General features: G+C 44.4%; 1 long non-coding RNA gene across 2 annotated transcripts; it reads left to right on the forward strand.

The window, feature by feature from the left end:
• The first annotated feature begins 4,447 nt into the window (after positions 1-4,447).
• LOC136501558 (uncharacterized) lies at positions 4,448-5,973 on the forward strand. 2 transcript variants are annotated; one of them, XR_010770311.1, is made up of 4 exons: positions 4,448-4,743; positions 5,017-5,246; positions 5,332-5,572; positions 5,654-5,973. It is a non-coding gene; the product is annotated as an uncharacterized lncRNA (long non-coding RNA). The 2 variants fall into 2 exon arrangements; XR_010770310.1 differs by having other exon boundaries at positions 5,017-5,572.
• The last annotated feature ends 2,709 nt before the right edge of the window (positions 5,974-8,682 follow it).

An 8,682-nucleotide genomic window follows, 5' to 3' on the forward strand; every position in this document is an offset into this window, starting at 1 on the left:
TCCAAGCCGACACAGCCTGACACGCAGAGTGTCAGAACAGAGCAGTCAGACGATGCCCAAGGCTTCTTCAGCTCTAGGACACCGCCATGGTCCATAGCGCATTGCTGCAAGGCCCTCCTGGACTCCAACGCATGTAGACCATAGACTAGTTCCCCCAAACCGCCATGTACTCGACCTATCTCGTTATATAAGAGATAAGGTCGGACCTAGGAGGACGATCACTAGAAGATAGATCATTCAACTCCATTCCATTCCTTGGCCTCTGCTCAGCACTGAGAGCAAGGCAACCCAAAGAGGGGCACCGAGAGCTCCTCCACTGCATCCCATCGTTTTCCTCCTCTCCGACGAGGGGAAGACTCCACCGGCGGCGAGGCAACCTTAGGATTAGCACCGAGGTAACCCCCTACCAAATCTCTCTACAACCATGTTGTAACTCCCCGATTTTGGGTGCTTTTGAGTATAAGGATCATTAGCTGCTGGACGTAGGCCACCGATTGACCCGAACCAGGATAAACCGTTGCGTCCTCTCTGTGATTCTTGTGTTCTTGAGTCCACCCGAGCCACTGGAGACACGTACTCTGACACCGAATCGAACAACAATGCTTGTCGTGGTTCTGACCCCGCGATAGTCGTCATGCTCCCGGTGTCTCGGTCACCACGCCCGTGGCCGAGACTGTGCAGGTGGTGCCTCCCTCTTCCGTCTGTGGTCGACTAGTTACTAGGTAAAAACCCTGCCCAGCTTCCTACTATGGCTGGCGCTAGTGGCGTTGTCTGCGCAACCTACCTTGTTGGAGGCGTCAGTCAAAGTTTCTATTTGTCGTGGAAGTTGTTGGGGCAGGTCCTAGGACTGAAAGTCTCATGCGCTTCTCCCAACATTGATGGTGTCTGTAGGTGTCATTCCCTTCTTGAAGGCTTTGTTGGAGCAAGTCTACTACCGTCCCGCACCTCTTACCGAAGTGGCTCCTTGATGGTTGTGCCTACTTGTGCTTCAACTTCTCTCCAGCATTGGTTTGTCGAACCCTGGTGTTTGGTGTTGCCACAGTCGTTTGATTCTTCCCAGCGGATACTTGGTCGCTTACGCTCTCTCTAATGAATGCTTTGCCGCCACTGCTGCTATGGCAGATGCTTTGCCACTGATGTCGCTTTAGTCTCCGCACTTAGGCAGATGCTTTGCTGCTAAGTGCGCGATGGCCCCTCTTGCGGATACTGGGGCATGACCCGAACTCTGGGGGATGGGGCGCGGCGAGCCAGGGTTGGTGGATGGGCGTGTTGGGGGCTGGCGGTCGAGGTGTGCGGCGCACCTGGGTCATGCGGACGGGGCGCGCTCGTCTAGTCGTCCTCATCCCGGCTCCTGGGTCCTGCCCATGCGGAGAGGAGGGGATTCAGGGGGGAGAGTGCGCGGTTGCGGCGGCGGGTGTGGGGAGGAGGCGTGTCGTCCGGACTCGCGGAGAGAGAGAGGAGGGGGTAAGGAGGAAGGAGCGGCGTGCGCACTTCTATCCGGATGTCTCGATGCTATTATCTCCCAAATAAAAGAACGAAAACATACGTAAATTAATAATTGGTAAATTTATCACACGAGGTAGATATTATAGAATATCTAATTGGGCATTGTATTACGAAATGAATAGAGAGAGTATCCACGGCTTTGTTGGTTTACGCACTTAATTTGTCAACGAACCTTTTAATAATTATGTAGAGAGAATTTAGGCTATGCTGAAGCACGGGATATGTTGACAGGCCTTGTGGACATATATAATTGAAGTATTTTTAGATCTGTTCCATGTTGTACCAAATTCATCTAACAGCTAGCCTTAGATTTAGATTGCACCAAATAACTTCTTTGTTAAAGTGTTCAACGAAACTGCCTTAGGTTGTTGGTCAGTATGTTTGGTTGCTCCTCACGGCTACTGGGTACCAAAATTAACAAAGGCTGCATATATATACCAGCTACTACAGAAACGCTGTTCTCCTTCCTTTTTTTTTTGTGCCGAGGACCAAATTAAAGTTTTTCAAACATGGAGCTAGACGCACTGAGGCACAACACACCTGCAGACTTGCAAGATGTAGTTTATAGATGAAAAGTAGTGATAAAAAAATATGTAATGCGGTGCATCATTATTTATTAAGACGTACGTGACTTGACATCCACACAACTATCCTCCTTCTGCATGCACACCCAAATATCCTGGTTTCTATATTTATATCTACTAGACGATACCTATAGTAAACTATATTTAAAGGATTCATAGAGTGATAAAATAGTAAAATTGAAAAATAATCTCCTATATTTAAATTGATACCCTCATCGTGTTAGAATTTTCATGCGACCAAGCACTTACGGAAAATGAACTGAGCATCACTTTTGGGCAGCCGGGATAGAGCAGTTTTTCCTGGCTTTTCCCCATCCGCGCAAACACCTTGTTCCTGGATGCCTGCTCTTTCATCCTTGATCTGTTCGCGCCCACTGCTATACCCGATGCCGCTACTCCCTCCGCCCGAGGCAGCGACGCTGCTCCTCCACCTGCATGGCTGCATTCGCCCGCGCCTCCCTCCACTGGGCACACACGCCTGCATCCTCTTCCACTCGTGAGCAGGAGGTGAAAGTAGCAGATCGAGCACAGAGAAAGAAAGGCAGCGAGTGCGAACACAATCTGAGAACGCTCACCTCCACCGCCGCCCTTGAGGACGCGGTGCCTCCCTTGACTGTGCCAGCAGCCAAATCAAGCTCGTCATCATCCGTCCACGTAAAAAGCTTTGCAATTGAGGCCCCAGAAGACCGCCACCAAATATTGTATCATTTTTTTTGCTTCTGCTACAGCCGGGAGCTATAATTATATAGTACTCCTGTATGGAATTTGAAAGGAGGGATGCGATGGGGCAAAAAGTGGAGACCTGCGGATGTGACTTTCCACTTGCATATCGCCTCGTTTAGATGCTGCAAAAATTTCAAATCGATGAATAGTATTACTTTCGTCTTATTTGACAAATATTGTCCAATCGTGGACCAACTAGGCTCAAAAGATTCATCTCGTGATTTCCAACTAAACTGTGTAATTAGTTATTTTTTTACCTACATTTAATACTCCATGCAAATGGCTAAAAATTGATGTGATGGAGAGAGAGTAAAAAAACTTAGAATTTTGGTGGCATCTAAACAAGGCGCTAGTGTGGTTTGATACATTAATGCTGATTTAGTGGTGATGGTCATTGCGCATTCTGAAGCTGGAGAGAAGTGGGTCCTACATGGTGACGTGGCTTCGTGAGATCACAGAAAAATAGCTAATGGGGCTCTCCTATTTAGATACGGTAGATTTCACATAGGCCCGGGTATGCTATATAAATACAAGGGGCAGCAATGTTGAGGTAGGACCTTACACATTAATAGTCATTTATTTCAGAATTTATTACTGTTTGACCTCTTGTCTCGTTGTCGCTTGACTCGCGTCGCGTTCTCTCTCCCCTGTAGGAAACCCTCGTCCTTCTCACTCTTAGTCTCTAGCGAGGGTGTGGGAGGCCAGGAATGACCCTACAGATTATCGTTTAAAAAGGAATCATCGCAAATAGGAGTAAATTACCGCCACTCCTGCTTTGACATCATCAATCTGGCGTAGGCAAAATGGGAGAAGGACCAGCAAGATGATTCCCACAAAGCCAAAGGGATCAGTTTGTGTCTAAGGGTCTGTCTTGGTATATATGGCAAGCGTAGAAATGTGACAAGATATATATGGTGAAACGACATGCTAATTAACTGAAAACATGGAAAGCAATTCAAAAAACATATTTCCAACTTTCGGTTGTTCAAAAGAATATAAAATTTGACATGTCCATATATAGTGGATACAAATATGTGCTCACAAACAAAAGTGGAGATGTAAACTCGCTTTTGAAAATCTACCTACATTTTCTGTCTCCTCGCAAAGCCACGTCACTTGGTATTTCTGTCCCTTGGATTCGCGAATGATGGTCACCACGGCAAGCAACCTTCCAGTAAAGCCCAGCCCCCAACGACGCCGCAGTCACCGCAGCCCGCACTCCTTAGGCTATCCGCACCGCGACCGCTAAACGGCCCGGCACCGCGCGCTCGCACCGCGCGCCTGTAAACCGGCCTACAGCGTCCCGGCGGCACAGTGCACCTAGAAGCCCAGCGCGCGCAGCACACACGCTAAACACTGTAGCACGGAGAGAGAGAGTTGGTGAGAGAGAAAGGGGGAGAGAGGGGAATAAAATATGGAATAGTGGGTATAGAGTATGGGATAGAGATAACACGGGTGCGGAAGAAATGGATATAGAGTAGAGAATCTCAATGACTAGGATATAATATTCCTTTTTAGAGATGGAAATAGAGGTAGACGAGTGCAGATAGCCTTATCCCTTCAGCCTTCCTCCGCCTCGACAAAAGAAAAACAAAAAAGGAAAAATCCTCCTCCACATCGCTCCGGTGCTCGCCTATGCGGTGCTCCTCGCCTCCCCGTGTGCCGCCTCGGACGCCTCCTCGCTACGCATGCCGTCGCCCCTACAGCCTCCTCCTCGCATGTGCCCGCCCACACCGAGGTTGGCGACGCCACCGCGCCACCCTTCCAGCTCGGGTTACCGGCGCACTCCGCCTCTCCCACCACCATGCGCTCCACTCCTCCCTCTTGCTGACTCTGGCAGCCCGACGCTGTGCTACGCCAGCACGAGAGCCCCATCGCGGCCAAACCCTAGCGGCACAACCCGGCCGTTGGCGTGAGCTAGCAGATCCAGGTACTGTCATATCTCTCCCTTCCTCACACCTTCGTGTCCACGTCCTTAGGTCGCTCTCACCCACGGTGTTGTCCACCTGATTTCCACTGGCTTTGTTCTCCCACTCACTGTTTCTAGGCATGCATAGGTTACTTCTTCCCATCATTGGGTGCCTACTGTGCGTTACCTTCGCAGGCAAACTTTCATTGTGCCAGTGTGGAATTAGCCCTTACATACTCACATACTCTTCGTGGTTTCCTCATTACTTTGCTTCGTATGTATTTGATTTTTCAGGCTGCCAAATTAATTTGGGAATACATAACAGGATGCTCCAGTAAATGGATCCATTGAGAGGTTCAATAAACTGAGTGGTAGTGATTCATGATGCTTCAATCATGTATTATTGCACCTGCTTCCAAATTGGTTTATTCCACGCTAATCGCAGTTGGAGAAATTTCTTTTTTCTTTTTTGAAACGTTGTTTCGCTGTGAAATTCCAACAATTACCGACCTACTATTGTTGTGGTAATTTCATATTCCTACTCCACACTGTACTCTTCACTAGGTGAATTTCATACTAACAGCTACTTATGTTATATGGTCTTTACAGGATGCCCTTTCCACTGATATCCCATCTTTATTCTCACCCCTTTCGGTGGTTGGTTGGGTGCTGCCTCTGCATTTGACATCCATTTCTTTGTGATTTCTTTTTAGTTGCCTTACAGAACTTTAGTATGCTTTGATTCATTCTTTCAAGAGTGCCCGACATTGCAGAATTCTACATGGCCATACCATGGTGGATTGTAGTTCCAAAAGATGGAGCTTAGACCCACCATCCATATCTATTCAAGGTTAGAATTTTTTCCATCTTATATGCCCAGCCTAGGAAAAAAATATGTTTTCCCTCTAACTGAGGTAGTTTGTTTTTGTAGGCAATATCTCAGACAGATTGCCAATTGTTCCTGCGAATATTTTCCCTACTTGCTGCTGAATTTCAGACTATGAACCTACCTACAGTTTCCTTCTGTACATGCAGAAATAGGTTCATATGCACATTGCACAAAGATATTAAAAGTCAGTACCTGTACATTAATAGGTCTTTTGGCCTACGTATTGTTACTTGCCCGAATAGATTTCCTTCCAAAATATATATGTGTGTCTATTTCCTAATTTATGCCATCTTTGTTAGCTTTAATATTATTTTTATTATGCTTTACAAAATCTCCTTGTGTCCACTTGCTGCTTAGCTCTATGGTTTATGCAGACAATCACATACATTTATCTAGCCCGTTTGTTACTTAGTGCTTATTTTTCACCGTGTGCTTTGCATTATCTGCAAAATTTCGAACAATTTTAAACGCTACCGTTGCCTTCTCATGCTACATTTTTATGCTTGCTAGCCGGGTTGTTCCTGCTAGTATTTATATATCTGCTATATCTATCTATCTATCTATCTATCTATCTTGTTTGTATGAAAATGATAAATTCCAGGTACATCTACACTACAAAACAAAATCTAGGATTTTTGTCTTCTACTGCACATGCATATTTAATTTGTCATTCTCATATGAATTTTGTAGTTTGAGTTTGCATCCCAATTTTTACACAGGAGCATATATTTTTATGCACTATGGATATTCCAAACTTGAAAAAACTTTGAACGACTAAAAATATGTTTTTTAATTGGTTTTTATGTTTCCACCTAGTACGTGAATACGATAGATCAATGAAGTGTACAATACTCATGAAACTCGCCACCTAAAATCTACCTTGGCTGTTTAATCGAAGAATACATAAGGTACATAGATATTCCCAACCCTTTCACAATATTTTTCAAACCGCTGGCTGCACACGCTGTACACACAGTGCAGGAGGCATATGATTACTCCCTGAATCCTCAAATATATGATATTTTAGGCATTTTATTACATATAGTTAACTCTCCCCTAACCATGGGAGATATTATGCTTACTATATTTTGAACTTGGTTTTTTGGTTGAGAATAGACATTAATGGTAGGTAGGCATACGACGAGTGTAAAGAAGGATTAATTAACCTAAAATTTGTTATAATTTGGGATAATCTTTTATTGATGACCATATCTTATATATTTCAGTGTAGGGAGTAGTACATTGATTAAAGTAAAATTACGAGTTCTCTGGATGAGAAAGGTTCAATTCCTTTCTGATCACGTAAGGCATCAAACCTTGTTCTAGGTAGCTTTGGGTCTGTTTGGATCGTTGGACTAAATTTTATTCATATGAAGTTTAGCTCTAGACCATCTAAATGGCGGATTGAAAGGTGGACTAGTTTTTAGTTTAGTTAGAAGATACTCTGCGCATTACTGTGGAGATTACACAAAATTAAAAATGAAATTAAGTAGAGATGACATGGATAGTTTGCATTAAGAGATTGAAAGTTAGTGTCATGACATGTCTGTTAGTGAAATATGATGTGGATAGTTAGTGGAACATAATGTGGATGTCTTGCATGTTGTGGTAAAACTTGAGATGACGTAGATAGCTTACATTAAGAGGTTGGAAGTTAGTGGCATGACATGACTATTAGTGAAAGGTGATGTGGATATCATGTATGTTGAGATAGAACTTGAGATGGCGTGGATAGCTTACATTAAGAGACTAAAAGTTAGTGGCATGGCATGGCTATTAGTGGAAGATAACGTGGATGTCTTGTATGTTGAGATAGAACTTGAGATGACGTGGATAGCTTGCATTAAGAGGTTGGAAGTTAATGACATGACATAGCTATTAGTGGAAGATGATGTTGCTTGTGTGTTGAGATGGAACTTGAGATGGTGTGGGTAGCTTACATTAAGATGTTGGAAGTTAGTGGCATGACATGACTATTAGTAGAAGATGATGTGGATGTCTTGCATATTGAGATAGAACTTAAGATGACGTATTAAGAGGTTGGAAGTTAATGGCATGTCATAGCTATTAGTGGATGTCTTGTATGTTGCGATAGAACTTGAGATGACATGGATAGTTTGCATTAAGAGGTTGGAAGTTAGCGGCATGACATGGCTATTAGTGGAAGATGATGTGGATGTCTTGCATGTTGAGATAGAACTTAAGACGACGTGGATAGCTTGCATTAAGATGTTATAAGTTAGTGGCATGATATGACTATTATTAGAAGACGATGTGGATGTCATCTGTTAGCCACTATAAATAGAGGTACCAGTATGGATACGGAGCAATCTGAGCCAGTCGCAGCCAATAACCAGTAATAATAATAAGGTTGGTATATATGGCTGCGAAGGAGGCTGCTGTTAACAAGGAGACCGGGGATACAACGGTTGCCGCCACCGCTGCTGGCGCTTACTTACCTGCCTGCGTGTGGGGTGACTTCTTTGTGACTTAACACTCCTCCGTCACAGGTAATATACTACGCGACATGAACAGATGATCGATGTTGTTTTGATGGTGGTAGATGTACAGCGTCTCTCTGGCCAGTAGTCCGGTCCCTCTTCTCTCATGGTGTGGTTTCTTGTGCTCATGCGGACAATCGAACTCCGCAATGTGAAACAGTTTCACCCTCGCCCCGGCCCTAGAAACGGTAGTGGACCGCCGGTTCTAGAATAAACTGCGGTGATAAGGGTAGATAACCATTTTTGTAGTAGTGACTGCTCACTCATCTATTCTCAACTCAAGAAGAATGCACTAAAGACGTGTTTGCTTGAAAACCTAATACAAACAGAGTTGTCTCTGGTCCAGGTAGTAGATCCAGGCGTTCAATTTCATTCGTCATCCTAAAGTCTGGATCGCTGCCTAACACAAGGCCATCCTTGCGCGCAGCAGGATGCACGCCTCCGTGTATACATTTTGCTGAGATTTTATATTACAGGCACGCGTTTTATTAGGCATAAAAATTTCAAACAATTCAAGATTAATTGTCTAATATTATTGATCTCAAAGTCAAGAAACTAATACGGAATATT

Source organism: Miscanthus floridulus, chromosome 13 (genome assembly GCF_019320115.1).
Source record: "Miscanthus floridulus cultivar M001 chromosome 13, ASM1932011v1, whole genome shotgun sequence".
Classification (NCBI taxonomy): Eukaryota; Viridiplantae; Streptophyta; class Magnoliopsida; order Poales; family Poaceae; genus Miscanthus; species Miscanthus floridulus.